The sequence below is a fragment of the Phycodurus eques genome, chromosome 2 (assembly GCF_024500275.1).
Source record: "Phycodurus eques isolate BA_2022a chromosome 2, UOR_Pequ_1.1, whole genome shotgun sequence".
Taxonomy (NCBI): Eukaryota; Metazoa; Chordata; class Actinopteri; order Syngnathiformes; family Syngnathidae; genus Phycodurus; species Phycodurus eques.
The window spans coordinates 189,702-206,381 of NC_084526.1; the positions used below are offsets into that span (position 1 = coordinate 189,702).

General features: G+C 42.0%; 3 non-coding genes and 1 pseudogene across 3 annotated transcripts; 2 read left to right on the forward strand and 2 right to left on the reverse strand.

Annotated features, from left to right (window-relative positions):
• Positions 1-564: 564 nt before the first annotated feature.
• LOC133399437 (U5 spliceosomal RNA) lies at positions 565-680 on the reverse strand. The gene has a single exon (XR_009768206.1). It is a non-coding gene; the product is annotated as a U5 spliceosomal RNA (small nuclear RNA).
• A 311-nt stretch (positions 681-991) lies between these two features.
• Positions 992-1,182, reverse strand: LOC133399432 (U2 spliceosomal RNA). Its single transcript, XR_009768203.1, has one exon. It is a non-coding gene; the product is annotated as a U2 spliceosomal RNA (small nuclear RNA).
• A 1,501-nt stretch (positions 1,183-2,683) lies between these two features.
• On the forward strand, positions 2,684-2,862 carry LOC133399435 (U2 spliceosomal RNA; annotated as a pseudogene).
• Positions 2,863-4,789: 1,927 nt separating this feature from the next.
• LOC133399428 (U1 spliceosomal RNA) lies at positions 4,790-4,953 on the forward strand. The gene has a single exon (XR_009768201.1). It is a non-coding gene; the product is annotated as a U1 spliceosomal RNA (small nuclear RNA).
• The last annotated feature ends 11,727 nt before the right edge of the window (positions 4,954-16,680 follow it).

Below are 16,680 nucleotides of genomic sequence, written 5' to 3' on the forward strand. Positions count from 1 at the left end.
AATCGCAGGGCACATACAAACAAACAACCGTTCGCACTCACATTCACACCTACGGCAATTTAGAGTCTCCAATTAATGCATGTTTTTGGGTTGTGGGAGGAAACTGGAGTGCCACGCAGGCATGGGGAGAGCATGCAAACTACACAGGCGGGGCCGGAGATTGAACTGATTGAACTCAGAACTGTGAGGCTGACGCTCTAACCTGAACTTACTCGTGAGTGATTGTAACAGTTCTTCCTTTCGGGACAGCTTTCATGAGCATCCGTTTCTCCAAGCTAACGGCTAATGTTGGGTCAGTCAAGCACATGAAAACAAGGACACATATTTAAAATAAATGCAAATTCATAATAATGTACACATGCATACAGACATCCACCGGTGTCCCTAATAGAATTATTAAAGCCTTTTAATTAATAACAACACAACTGCAATGAAGCTTATATAGCGCTTCTCAAACCACTCAAAGACACTTTACAGTAATCAGATGAATGCATTAAATGCAAAATCGGGAATGAGACAGATAAAGTATCCAAAAGAAAAATTTGACTTCGCACAACAAGAGAAAGTTCTGCTTTCACAGAGCATAAAGAAAAAGTGAGACAGACACTTATTGTTCCTCCCCACAAAAATCTTTAGTAAATGGCAAAAGATTTATACAAGCTGAAGAGAAACAAGAGTGAGCTGCTTTGGTCACAGCGAAGCGGACTATGTCACTGTCCGCCATGCCATTTGAACAGACGGTCTTAAATTCAAACATTGGACTATTTTAAATAGTCACAAATAAAAAACCCAAATACATTTGAATTACTCCAATATTCTCGTCCTGTCACGCAAAAGGACAATGTAAACGTGTATAGATGCTCTGTGTTGCCGTTTTTTTATCAAGATTGTCAACTGTTTTAATGCACTGCATTGTGGGAACGTGACACATTTCATATCATCTGATTGATTGGCGTGTTCGGTTGCATTGATGATTTTTTGGACAACTTTGTGGGGGTGCACCGTTCCTGGAGGTACTGCAATACCAGGTCGATGCGTGGAGTGGACGGAGCAAGCCCCTATTCCATCTCCCAGTCCCAAAAATCAAATTAATATTTGGTCCCCGGATAGGGGATGTATCAGATATTAAACTGACAAGAACAGATACTACACTTGATCTTAGCCAAAAGGCCGAGAAGCGATGCCAGCATAATGCCAGAAAAGATGACCTAATTCTCCAGCCGACAGCCCAAAGTTATGGGGGGACATATTGACATGATAATCAAAGATGAGTCACATATGGACACGCCAAACAACAATTATGAAACGAATGTCAACTGTGTTGTTTTTCAACGTTTATATCGAAATAATGTTGTCAGATGCTCATGTTCCTTGGTCACGTGGTCCACGTCGATCCAATAGAATGCGGAGATTAACGCATTTCCTTTAGCCGTGTATTAAGTCTGAAACAACCAAAGAAATAATGAGTTATTTGGAATAAAAATCGGTTGTTGGTATAATGTTGTGACCACGAGCTGAATAGCTGTTTGCTCAACATTTTGAAATGAACACACATTTTGAAATCAATGGCTCTGCCTCGCTCCAATACTTCCTGTTTCCTGCTTTGGGAACTGACATTAAGACTCTAGCGCCATCGTTGCAGAGGAGGCAAATTACACCCCTTCCGCTAATTTAGTTACACAACGTTGCTGTTCCTCATGTTGTAAGCCTTAATAATCGAATAAAAACATGCCAGAAACGTCAAAATCCTTGAATATTTTCCATTAAACATTTCAACGTACACCCCAAAACAGTAAGCATGCCCTGCCCAAGAATTAATGCAAAAACTGACAGACTGAAAGCAAAACCAACCACTTGTGAAGTACTGAACTATAATCAGCCATTATTATTTGACAAAACACAACAATAGAAAATGAAAATCCATATTCGTAAACAAATTTAGTTTGGTTGTCATATATAGTATGTAGTATAGCATAATAGTCTTAAGGAAATGTATGGTCACGAGTAGGCCCCGTGTTTTGTAATTAGCTTTACCTGTTGATGTGAAGTGATATTATATCCAATTTAAATTCCTTAACATCCTCCGTATTAACATTAAATGTATTAACATTTTGTTTCAGTTGTTGATGGCGAAAATGCAATTTTGTCATTTAATTTGTTCATTTTACCTAACTTGATCGCTCGTATTCCAAAGTGATGCTCAGGTCACCTGGGAGATCTCAGCGTTCTTACGTAAAGGCTAAATAAGTGTTGCTATTGGACAATGACTTCATTATAAAACGCAAAAAATATGTATTTTTGTGTGATTATTCATTGTTAATGAATTCATATTAAAATGTGCAAGTGGACATAATGTCAGAGAGCACTGAAGACTTTACCAATTATTCAGAAATAAGTTACAAATTGCCCTGCGATTGGCTGGCAACCAGTTTAGGGTGTACCCCGCCTCCTGCCCGACGATAGCTGGGATAGGCTCCAGCATTCCCGCGACCCTTGTGAGGAGAAGTGGCTCAGAAAATGGATGGATGGATGGATAATTATTACAGTGTAGAATTTTAAACAACTTTTCTATGACTTCTGTAATTTATTTTGCCCTCATTTAAATATTTAATTGATGTGAAAGATAAAACTGTGCTCCCTACTTAAAGAGCTGATGTAATATTCTGTTGGCAGTAACAATAAAATTGCTCAAAAGGGAAAAGAAAGTGATCTGTTCTTATCAGTTTAATATCTGATACGTCCCCTATCCGGGGACCATATATTAAATAGATTTTTGGAACTGGGAGATGGAATAGGGGCTCGCACCGTCCACTCCACGCATCGACCTGGTATTGCAGTACCTCCAGGAACGGTGCACCCCCACAACTTGGTCAAAGTAATGAAATGCTTAACCGTGCACACCCAACAATCATATGACATGAAGTGTGCAGAATGTAGTGTAAAACCAATGAATCTCATTTCGGGGGTTGGTCGCTTCTCGGGATTCAATGGGTCGCAGACAACTATCAAAAGCTTACGTGCATTGTTATTCTGATTTTCGGTACAGTACGCAGGCGTATTAAGTTCCCACATGGAGCATAGTTGAAAAGTGACAAGAAATGTTGCTTCCTTGTTCTCTCGGTAAACAAATACAGAGCAGCCCAATCTGGCTGGTGGACGTCTTGGCAGGCAATATGACTTTGGCGGTACAGCAAACCCATCTGAAAGGGCATTTACAAATATAATATACTGTACATGTACGAGTAGGTTGCGACTTTGCAACATTCGGAACATGCGGGTGACAACAGTTGAGAACCACTGGAGAAGGCTTTTATTCACCTGCGTAAAAAAAACATCCAATTGTATGTGTGTCGGCGGCACGGTGGGGACTGGTTAGAGCGTCTGCCTCACCGTTCTGAGGACTGGGGTTCAATCCCCGGCCCCGCCTGTGTGGAGTTTGCATGTTCTCCCCAGTGCCTGCGTGGGTTTTCTCCGGGCACTCCGGTTTCCTCCCACATCCCAAAAACATGCATGCTCGGTTAATTGACGACTCTAAATTGCCCGTAGGTGTGAATGTGAGTGTGAATGGTTGTTTGTTTGTCTGTCCCTGCGATTGGCTGGCAACCGGTTCAGGGTGTACCCCTCCTCCTGCCCGATGTTAGCTGGAATAGGCTCCAGCACGCCCGCGACCCTAGTGAGGAGAAGCGGCTCAGAAAATGGATGGATGGATAAGACGAAGGCGTTATTTCGTCAAGAACGACTTCCAATTATGTTGACATTCGATGTTCTTTAATTAGTCAAATCATTGGTCTCTCTTGAACCCGAATGGGTGGTTTATTCGTTTCTGGGTGTGAATGACCTCACTTTCAACTTATTTGATCGTCTCTCGATGCCGCTGTGCATTATGTAACCATTTCCTGTCTCAATTTCATCTTTTATTTTCATGAACACAAAATGTGTTCTCTGCATTTAACCCATCACAGTGAACACATACACATACACATACACATGTTAGTGGAACACACTAGAGGAGGGGGCAGCTGAAGCGCCCGGGGAGCATTTCAGGGTATCAGTGTCTTGCTCAAGGACACCACAGCTGTGAGTCCGGGGGATGTTGGCGGATGGTCCAGTCGGGGTTTTGAACCTAGGTCCCCCACGGTGGCAGGCGACGATCTTAACCATTGGTTCACGGCTGCCGGTTTAACGATGTTAGGAACATGCGGGTGACAGTTGACAATCACTGTGAAGACCACTCGCCTGCTTGAGTATTAGCCAAGGTTGTCATGCACAATAGGTCACAGTAGGTGGCAGTAGCGTTTTGAGACGCACATCAAACTGTTGTACCCGAAAGTGTTGTCAGTGTGTGACATTCGACAAGACGAATGCATTATTTTCTTCAAGTCCTCTAATTATGTTTACATTTTTTAGATTTTCTTTAATTAGTTAAATCATGGCAGCACGGTAGTGTGAATGTGAGTGCGAATGGTTGTTTGTTTGTATGTGCCTTGCGATTGGCTGGCAACCAGTTCAGGGTGTACCCCGAATGGGTGGTTTCTATGTTTCTGACCCCACTTTCAAGTGATTTTATCCTGTCTTGATGCCGCTGTGCATTATGGGTATCCATTTACTGTCTCAATTTAAACTAAAATTAGAAGCATATTTCTTCATGTATTAGCACACAGTAGCGTTTCATCTAGCGTATGTTCCGGCTTGCCCCTTATGTGTATGGTTGTTCACATGCTCATGACAACACCGTCGCTTGACATAGCGTGCGCGTGAATGACTTGCGTGCTCGCGCAGAGTCCAACTCATACTTACCTGGCAGGGGAGATTCAATGATCAAGAATATGGTTCACCCAGGGTGAGGCCCAGCCATTGCATTCTGGTAGTGATGACCCCGGCGAATTCCCCAAATGTGGGCATCTCGACTGCATAATTTCTGGTAATGGGGGACTGCGTTCGCGCTCTCCCCTGATCATTGGTTAACAAAAGAGTAGACAGTGTTTTCAATCATGATGTAGTTGTGTGGTGATGAAGCATGGTACTATGGTACTGATAGTGATGAGCATTTGAGTGTACTGAATCATTCAAAACTGTTCATCAAAAACATTCATTCACGTTCAGTTCTTTTTCACATAGTCATTCAAGTGCTTTCTTATTCAGTTAATGATCCATCCCCGAAGCTCACGTTCACCCAACACATTCACCGAAGGACTATGTGTTGTTGTTGTCATGTATTGTAAACAAGGAAAGGCGGGGAGATTATTTATTTACAAAAACAAAAAGGCTAAATTATGACCTACCTATCACTCTTCATATTAGCATTAGCATATTACTCCAATTCTAAAGTCTTTCCACTGGCTCCCAGTCAGCTGTAGAACAGATTTTAAAGTTCTGTTACTGGTCTCTATATCACTAAATGGTTTAGGTCCTGAATACATGAATTAAATGAGTCCTTGAAGACTCCTTGAAGTCTCGGCGCCCTTTGCACAATGGTCATTGCACCGGACTATTGCTATATTAGTCATTCAAACTTCTCTAAGTGCTAGAGGACTCTGCATCTTTGTATAATTGTTGTTCTTTTTTGAAAAATGATTTCAATCAAGTAAAGCACATTGAGTTACCTTGTGTATGAAATGCACAATATATAATAACTACACTAAGACATTTCATAGGGCTTTTACAGTAACTTACTGGCAACACTGTTGTCAGTAAATTACTGACACTCCACTCGCTTTGTGTGAAGGACGACGACGGCAATGGGGGTGCGGCATCTCATATTTGGAAGTGGTGACGCAACAGCCTCAAACAGGTGTGTCAAACATAAGGCCTGCGGGCCAGAACCGGCCCGTCAGGGGGTCCTATCTGGCCCGTGGGCGATGGAGAACGCATTAACTGCTATTTTTCAATAAAAGTAACTTTTGTTGCTAATTTTGTCCACTGCACTGACAACACTTAAATGAAACTGATCCACTTGTGAAGGCCAAACCATGCCAAGTTTCACTGTTATTGACCTTTATGTCTTTCTCACCCAAGCAAACAACATAAACATCGAGTCATACATTTTCTGTAGTGCTTATCCTCACCAGTGACGGTTATTTTGCTAATATATTGTCTTTCTGCTATCATGGGACTTTATTTTTAAATTTATTTTCGAAAAGCCACCTGGTCTCGATGTCAGTACTATCACTGGTTTTACGCTATCGGGGATTTGACACAAAATCCTTCATTTCCTGACATTTACTTAGGGAAAATAAAAGGCCGAATTTACTTTCTGCGCACATTAAATAATTGTGCACCATTGTTATTTTAGCGTTTCCAAAGTATACGTCATGAATGTGGACATTGCGCCCTGCCCACTCGAGACGTAAAAAGTTATAACCAATAAGAGTCGCTGTCGAGTCACTTAACGTAAATGGTCTTGAAAAATTATTTTCTTCCGGTAAATTCGTCGTGCGGCACGGTGGCTGACTGGTTAGAGCGTCAGCCTGAACAGTTCTGAGGACCCGCCTGTGTGGAGTTTGTATGTTCTCCCCGTGCCTGCGTGGGTTTTCTCCGGGCACTCCGGTTTCCTCCCACATCCCAAAAACATGAATTAATTGGAGACTCTAAAATTGCCCATAGGTGTGACTGTGAGTGCGAATGGTTGTTTGTTTGTATGTGCCCTGTGATTGGCTGGCAACCAGTTCAGGGTGTACCCCGCCTCCTGCCCGATGACAGCTGGGATAGGCTCCAGCACGCCCGCGACCCAAATGAGGAGAAGCGGCTCAGAAAATGGATGGATGGATAAATTCGTCGTGGCGTATGTATTAATGATAATGTCGTTACATGAACTCTGAATTAACAATCAAGAGTAAATGTTTTAGTACAATGAGAGTAAAATAAATTCAGTTGACAATCAAAAAAATAAATAAAAGAAAGACTGGACGGCTGGCAATGGATCGATCCCATCATGAGAATATTGAATTCTCATACAGAATTCAGCCGAAGTAACCACCGAACTACCCTAGAGTATTGCACATTCAGAGAAAAGATCTTTTTATAGCTACATTACTCTAATTCCAAGTTTTAAAGAATCATATGTCATAGTCCGAAGATGGTGTGACTTATACAATTAGGTTTCAATTGACGAGGAACTGTCACTTTGGGAATATAAAGCAAAGAGAAGGAAAAAGCTGGATGGTGCCCATGGTTCGATCCCAAGTAAGGGATGGAGAAGAGGCAAATTCTGTGAGATAATTGGTTCTTGAGGAAGTAACCACTGAGCTAGACCAGCGCAAGAAGACTGTCGAAAGATTGACACATAAATTTAGTTGTACGTCATGGACGCACCTACGCATTGGACGGGGGTGAAAATAGTTGGTTTAAATGCACTGGACGTGGCCGGTTGTTCGATCCCGAAAGAGGAATGGAGAAGAGCCTGTGTCTGCGGTCAAATTACTTCTTGAGGAAGTAACCGCTGAGCTGGGTTACATTTTCTTTTTTAAATTAGGAAATATATTGTATTTCAGTGTCGCTCCTGGCGAGCGCACATGCATCTGCAACGCAGCACAGCACACTGGAAAAACATTCTCCTCTTAACCAAACAAGTAACACGAGAGGATGCCACGTTCCTGATGAAACAGTAAATTAAACAGCTGCAGCTCATTCAGAATGCTGCAGCTCAGGTTCTGACCAGAACAAAGAGCTCAGAGCATATTACTCCAATTCTAAAGTCTTTACACTGGCACCCTGTCAGCTTTAAAATTGATTTTAAAGTTCTGTTACTGGTCTATAAATCACTAAATGGTAGAAGTCCTGAACACACGAAAGAAATGCTAATCGGATATAAACCCAGTAGGGCTCTGAGATCTCCAGACTCAGGTCAAATAATGGAGCACAGACTCCAAAGTAAACATGGTGAAGCAGAATTTAGCTATGAGGCTGCACACAAATGGAATATATATTATCAAATTCACGATCACAAAGAAAATCAAAGACGTCGATATATATATATATATATATATATATATATATTTTTTTTTTTTTAAAGCACTGGACAGCACCCATGGTTCGATCCCTTGGAAGGGATTGAGAAGAGATGAATTCTGCAGTAGAATTATTTCTAGAGGAAGTAACCACTGAGCTACACCAGTGCAGACCAGCAATGGGAAATTTTAATTCTTATACAAAACTCTAGTTCCGTGACCCAAAATTGGGTTTAGACGTGAGACATCGCACACAAACCCACAGTGGTTACGTAATGTATATCAGAATCAGAATAAGAATCATCTTTATTTGCTAAGTATGTCCAAAAAACACACAAGGAATTTGTCTCCGGAAGTTGGAGCCGCTCTTGTACGACAACAGACTGGTAATGCCGGTACAGTTTTTTTTTTTTTTTTTTTTTTTCCCTCTAGCATTTAGAGCAGTTCGAATGACTAATATTGTATATAAAATAAAATAAAATAAAATAATAATATAAATCCTGATTGGTCACAATAGATAAATATACTAAATATTGCAGTCCAATTGTACTACTGGGTTAGAAGATAATGACAGGAATAATTATGTTGCAACCTATTTCGGATGTCAGCTCGATGCTGGATGTGCGCATTTCCTATAAATATCAAACATCTCATAGGGTCTTCAGCTTATGGGCATACTACCCTGAGAATGCCTGATCTTGGAAGCTAAGCAGTGGTGTGTCTGATTTGTACTTGGGTGGGAGGCTGACTGGTCATACCAAGTATTGTAAGCAGTTTGTCCCTTTTGACTAACAGATGGATTCAGGTTTAAAACAATGCCCACTATTTGGCTCTGAGATCTACAGACTCAGAAGCAGAATCAGAATCATCTTTATTTGCCAAAAATATAAATGTATGCATTAATGATAATGGAGTTACATGAACTCTGAATTAACAATCAAGAGGAAATGTTTTAGTACAATGAGAGTAAAATAAATTCTGTTGACAATCAAAAAAATAAATAAAAGAAAGACTGGACGGCTGGCCGTGGGTCGATCCCATTATGAGAATATTGAACATTCAGAATTACTCACACACTAATTACTCATACAGTAATTTACATAAACTACTGAATGGTCACAATTGATAAATATACTAAATATTGCAGTCCAATTGTACTTCTCTGGGTTAGAAGATAACGACAGTGAATAATTATGTTGCAACCAGTTTCGGAGGTCATTTAGACGTACAGATGTGGTCTTTGACCGACCGACGTGATACTGACATGATCTAAGCGGTCCACCGGACGTCGGATTTATACTGGTAAGACGATAACCAGTTGAAAAGACAATGGGGGAAAACCCATGATCACGTGTATAAGATGACATTGATTTGGATATATTGGCATTTATTAAGATATATGGTGTAGTTACATGATGTAAAATAATGTGATAAAACGCAGTAAAATAATGGATATTGTATTAATGCTAGTTATGAAAATATTTCTGCCGTTCAACTTTCGCCTTCAAACTTCACACAGATGACCGTTGCGGTGGGCGCGACTAGTACTTTATGGACCTTTGATTGGCTGAGCAAAGGTTGTTTGGTTGCGATGCATTCTCACTGTGAAACCCGCAAAAGTACGTCGATCCATTTTCTGTACCGCTCATCCTCACGCGGGTCACGGGCGTGCTGGAGCCTATCCCAGCTATCTTCGGACGAGAGGTAGGGTACACCCTGAACTGGTCGTCATCCAATCACAGGGCCCATGTAAAACAACCATTTGCACTCAACATTCACACCTATGGGCAATATCATCATATATCTTTCAATCAACCAACCACGCAGTTTTTATTTTTTGGGACATGTGAGGAAACCGGAGTGCCCTGAGAAAAAACACACAGGCACAGGAAGAACATGCAAACTCCACACAAGCGGGGCTGGGATTTGAACCCCGGTCTCCAGAACTGTGAGGCAGATGTGCTTACCAGTTGACCACTGTGCTGCAAAAAAAAAGTATGTATAAAGTAAAATTAGGTAGTCGTGACTGCCAAAGGCACAAACCCGTACGTGGGAATCCGGGTCCTAGATGTGAGTTTTTTCCTATAAATATCAAAAGCTACACCTTATCTTCTGCATAAGGCCATGCTATGCTGAGAGCACCTCATCTTGGAAGCTAAGCAGGTTTTGGCCAGGTCAGTACATGGATGGGAGACTTATGCACATTTCTCACCTTTCTCGCTTCTATTCAGGAATCAAACTTCGCCCACTGAGCCTCTGAGATCATCTTTATTTGCCAAGTTTGTCAAAAACACACAAGGAATTTGGCTAAGGTAATTGGAGCCGCTCGAGTGTGACAACAGACAGCCATTTGACAGAAAACACTTTATAAAAATATAAAAACACAGTATGGAGAGTCACTGAGCAATGAAAGGTTACCGGTTATGTGGTAAAGCCGATACATTTTTTATTTTTTTTTTATTTTTGGGGATAATTGTGCAAATGATGTAGAGTCCTCTAACAATTTAGAGCAATTTGAAATGACTAATAGAGCGATAATCTGGTACAGTGACCATTGTGCAAATGGCGCAGAGACTTCAGGATTTTTAAGCAGTTTAAAGTAACTAGTACTGCGATAATCTGGAACAGTGTCAATCTGAAAACAAGATTGGCAGCATGTTACAATGGAATTGTAAATTAACTGTGAAATAACGTAATGGCAAGAGGGAAGAAGCTGTTGGAATATCTGATAGTTTTAGTTTGCATTGTTCGATCGTGCCTACCTGAGGGAAGGAGCTGGAAGAGGTGGTAACCAGGATGTGGAGGGTCCAAGAGGATTATGCATCCTCTTGTCTTCGTTCTGGCAGTGTGCAAGTCCTCAAAGGCGGGTAGGGGTGTTCCGACATTTTTTTCAGCAGTTTTTATTGTTTGTTGCAGTCGGAGTTTGTCCTTTTATGTGGCAGCACCAAACCACGTGATGGATGAACACAGGACTGATTCGATGACTGCTGTGTTTAACTGCCTCAACAGGTCTTGTGGCAGGCCGTGATTCCTTAAGGCTTCTTCATACTCGCGCGGACGGCGACCTCGCTGACGGCGACCTCGCTGACGTCACCGCGCGTCCCTCGCGTAGTTTGCGCACACTACACAGTCCTTGTGGGTCAGATTAGCAGCTTGTTCGACCATAAGCAACCAATTATTATTCTGTCCTGAAACTCCTGTAATGGACTGAATTTCCCAATAAAAATCACTTTGTGATATTCGTTTTACTACCACCCTTGCTTGGTTGGTGTACTGACTCAATTGGGGGTTCTCTAACAGCGTCATAGTTTTATTTTCGCAAATTATTTTTGGGAAATAGGGGTCTGTTCTAGTAGAATATGCCTACAAGAGAAAACCCCAACAGGATGTATTAAAACCAGCCGCGTCAGGCGATCTAAGAGGGTCACTTCCCATGGTTACTTTCATATTTAACATTGTTATCTTTTTATGAAAGTACTTAGCCTCGTGACTTTGTCCTATGGACCAATAGTCACCCTCTTGGGTAGTAATGAGAGAATTTCAACTCAAATCTAATACATGTCCTGTAAGGTACCACCAATACGTCTCATAACCTTTTCCAGTTATCTGTTTGGTGTTTGCAAATCCCTTTCAATTAGTAATTTGGAGCCTCAATTTAGTCGTTGTGTTTGGTGATATTGTTACCCTAATTGAATTATTATATGCCCATGAGACTATCCAGGGAATGACATGAATTGGTGTTCCTGACTGTCCGCAACTATGTCTAACCCTGTGTAAGAGTAAGGGTTGAGTGGTTACTTTATGGTCCGTTCGTTTAACCTTGGGTTATTCCCACAAATACCATACTAACATAAAAATCAAATAAACAGATAGCGTTGACATCCCACACCCCATAGCTGATTTTAAACACTTAGGGGTCATTCTGGTTGAAACATTCCCTCTACTTTAGTTTGGTGTCTTATAAAATCTTCACTGACTTTCGGGTCTTCCCAGATTCTAAACGTCTGAGACCACCCTATTATCAGACTTTTGCTCACTTCCCTTGTCGGAGTTTTCTACCAAAATGACCTTTTTACAATGTGTCAAATGAATCCAAGTTGACCTTTCTACTATCTTTACAGCTGTGGGGGTTGTCAAAAATACTTGAAATGGGCCTCAATTTAGTCATTTTCTCACATTTTCCGCATGTAGTCTGCTAAATTAGCTTCATCATTTGTTTCCCATTGCTTCTTAAATTGAGGTAGTTCATAAGGCCTTCCAAACAATGTTTCGTAGGCTGTTCGTCCTGAAGTACTTATTTTTAGATACAGCTTTACTAATTCCAAACACTTTGTCCACGGCCTTCAATGCACTTTTTAAGTCTGTTTTTTATTGTTCCATTCATCCTTTCCACTAATCCAGCGTTTTGAGGATGGTAAGCACAATGATTCTTTAGACCAATGTGAAACATTACTCCTATCTTTTTCACAATTTGGTTAACAAAATGGGCACCGTTATCACTGTATATTTTTTCAGGAATACTATATCTTGGATTGATATCCTTACAAAGTGCTTTTTCCACTGTCAGTGCATCTGGATATTTGGTTGGGAAGATTTCTATCCATTTTGAAAGGCATCTATGATGACCAAACATATTTTTTTCCTCACTTTGGTTTAATTCAACAAAGTCCATATGGATAATTTGAAAGGGGTATTGTGGTGTAGGGAAACGTCCTCTATGTAGTCTCAAATTACCTTGTGGATTGTGTCAAACATGCCCAACAAACATTTTTTGAATAGGAATTAAAAACATAAATTGTATAATATTGATGTATCTGCCCCACCATCCCTCCTGTTGAGACATCAGAATCAGAATCAGAATCAGAATCATCTTTATTTGCCAAGTATGTCCAAAACACACAAGGAATTTGTCTCCGGTAGTTGGAGCCGCTCTAGTACAACAGACAGTCAATTTACAGAACACTTTGGGGACATAAAGACATTGACAAAAAACAATTGTGCAAAAAGATGCAGAGTCCTCTAGCACTTAGTGCAGTTCGAACAACTAATATTGCAATAGTCCGGTGCAATGACCATTGTGCAAAGGGCGTTGAGACTTCAAGGAGTGTATGCGGTTTAAAGTGACAAGTAGTGCGATCATCTGGGACAATTGTTGGTTGTGCAAATGTTACAGATAGTCCTCAATCAGTGTGCAAATGGAGCAGATGCTACTCTGGCATGAGTGGCCAGTATATGCAAATAGTGCAGCATGGCGAGACAACTACAGTGAGTGCACGAGTAATACATAATTGGCCCCACAGAAATGTGACAACGAACTCAAGTCAAAAAATTGCCAGCTTGTTGTAATGGAATTATAGGTTAGGTGTTTAAGAAGTTGATCGCAAGAGGGAAGAAGCTGTTGGAATGTCTACTAGTTCTAGTTTGCATTGATCGGTAGCGCCTACCTGAGGGAAGGAGCTGGAAGAGCTGGTGACCGGGGTGCAGACGGTCCGAGAGGATTTTGCACGCCCTTGTCTTAGTTCTGGCAGCGTGCAAGCCCTCAATGGTGGGTAGGGGGGTACCGACAATCCTTTCAGCAGTTTTGATTGTCCGTTGCAGTCGGAGTTTGTCCTTTTTTGTAGCAGCACCAAACCAGACTGTGATGGAAGAACACAGGACTGATTCGATGACCGCTGTGTAGAACTGTCTCAGCAGCTCCGGTGGCAGGCCGTGCTTTCTCAGAAGCCGCAGGAAGTACATCCTCTGCTGGGCCTTTTTGAGGACGGAGTTGATGTTGTTCGCCCACTTCAGGTCCTGAGAGATTGTAATTCCCAGGAACTTGAAGGTCTCGACGGTTGACACAAGGCAGCTGGACAACGTGAGGGGCAGCTGTGGCGAAGGATGCCTCCTGAAGTCCACGATCATCTCTACCGTCTTGAGCGTGTTCAGCTCCAGGTTGTGTCGGCCGCACCACAGCTCCAGCCGCTCCGCTTCCTGTCGATATGCAGACTCGTCACCGTCCTTGATGAGGCCGATGACAGTGGTGTCATCTGCAAACTTCAGGAGCTTGACAGTCGGGTTCGCTGAGGTGCAGTCGTTCGTGTAGAGCGAGAAGAGCAGCGGAGAGAGGACACAACCTTGAGGCGCCCCAGTGCTGATCCTGCGTGTGGATGAGGTGGCCTCCCCCAGCCTGACCTGCTGTGTCCTGCCCGTCAGAAAGCTGTAAATCCACTGGCAGATGGCAGGTGAGACGCTGAGCTGGAGAAGCTTGGTTGAAAGGAGTTCAGGGATGATGGTGTTGAACGCTGAGCTGAAGTCCACGAACAGGATCCTCGCGTAGGTCCCTGCACTGTCGAGGTGTTCTAGGATGAAGTGCAGTCCCATGTTGACTGCATCATCCGCAGACCTGTTCGCTTGGTAGGCAAACTGCAGGGGGTCCAGCAGGGGACCTGTGACACTCTTGAGGTGGTCCAGCACGAGACGTTCAAAGGACTTCATGACCACAGATGTCAAAGCGACAGGCCTGTAGTCATTCAGACCAGAGATTACAGGTTTCTTGGGGACTGGAATGATGGTGGAGCGTTTGAAACAGGATGGAACTTCGCACATTTCCAAAGATCTGTTAAAGATCTGATTGAAGACTGGAGCGAGCTGGTCTGCGCAGACTTGGAGGCAGGATGGGGACACATGGTCCGGGCCTGCCGCTTTGTTAATCTTCTGTTGTTTGAAGATGCGTCTCACATCCTGTTCATGGATGGTTAACGCAGAAGTCAGAGGTGTGGTCGCAGGTGCGGCCGGGTGGGTGTGTGGTGTGAAACTGTCCTTTTCAAATCTGCAGTAGAAGGTATTCAAATCGTTGGCTAGTGTGCTATTGTTCTCAGCTTGGGGGGATCGTCGCTTGCAATTAGTCAGCGATTGGAATGCATGCCAGACTGATTTAGAGTCGTTTGCGCTAAACTGTTTTTCCAACTTTGCTGCATAGATCCTCTTTGCAATGTTAATTTCTTTAGTAAGCTGGTTTCTAGCTCGATTATACAGGGCCCATGTGTTACACCATGACTCAATATAGCAGCCCATTTATATAGGTTATTTTTTGGTAGGATAGTTTTATTATTTGGTCATACATAAATGCCATTTTGCAATTTTGCTAAGAGTTCTGCATGTGTAACCAATTTGATATCATGCCTCTATTCTTCCAATATTGTGCAAAGGTATGCACTGTGGCAAATGCATATTGACTATCTGTGTAAATAGTAACATCCTTTTCTCTCATTATTTTACACGCTTCTGTTAACGCTGCTAATTCTGCTGCCTGAATTGAGTAATTTGATGGTAACCGCTCAGCTTTTATTATTGTGTTTTTAGTCATTACTGCATAACCTGTTTGTGTTTTCCCGAGTTCATTTTTCTTAGATGAGCCATCTACAAATAGGACCTCTCCTTTTTCTAAAGGCTGATCTTCTTTTAAGTCACTTCTGCTTTTGTTTCTGCTAACTCTTGACAATCATGTTTTATTTCACAAAAAGCATTTTCTGCTTCATCAATCCACTTTAAGGGTGATGTCATTTTGAGGTCTTCCTCATACATCATTTTACTCAGGTGTGCAGTGATTTCTGCATAATTTTGAAACTCAGATTCAACAATAATTTGTTATCTTCTTTTGCTCACACGTCTGTCCTGCAGTTGCTTCTTTTATTAAGGCTTGAGTAGGTGGTATCACATTCCACGACCTTTTACGGATGTGGTCAATGCCTAGAGGTGTGGGGGCTTTATTGCCTTGTGGCAATCTAGTAAAAGTGTATCCCCATCCTCCAAACGCAATACAAACCAAAACTGACCATCCCCATCTATGGGTACAGAAAACAATGCATTGCTGATATCTACTACAGTAAAGACTGTAGCATCTGGCCTGAGTGTATTCAACAAAGTGTCAGGGTCAGGCACACATGGAGCTTGAAGGGAATATAGAATACTTTATATTCTAATATGTAATTCTAACTAGTTTGGAAGAGAATGTGTATTGGAGTATAGGAGTATATTGCAGGAAGGGCCCCAGCGGGGGGTATGTGGCCCCCATCAGGGGATATTTGGAGACAGATGGCAAAAAGAAAGGAACTGCGGGGAGCCACTATAAACATTGAATGCAGGAGACATCGGCAGGCGACGTCTGGACCCAGATCAAATAGTCATCATTTGGCCGAACAACGATGACGTCAGATTACGGACCAATCACACGACAGCGATTCCACACCGGCCTGTTTGAAACATTGTATAAGTCTGGGGGAGAGTCAGATAGTTTTGTTCTACTACTGTATCTGCTAAGAATAAGTTAGGGTAGTTACGAACCCAGAGCTCTGCAAAATGTATAGACTCCTCTGTCAGGAATAAATTGGTTGCTTTTTATACATTGTTGTGAACGACGTTCTTTCACGAAAACGAACACGCTTGGAACCACGGAAGTTAGGAGATTTTAAAACACAGGTTCCTTCAAGCTCTTTGAATTACTGCATTATTTACCGCTTGTAAATCTTGCACCATGCGGCATCGTACAGATTGTGGCGCTTTCTTTAGTGGGAATATTGGAGTGTTGCATGGCGAGTCATCACATTTTACTATTACTCCAGCAGCAATCAAATCTTTAATTACTGGTTTGATGCCTTCGTATGCATCATGTTTCAATGGTGTTGGATTTATCTTACCAAACATTATAATGAATAAACACAAAAGGAATGAAGACGTTGGTCATTTTACTCAT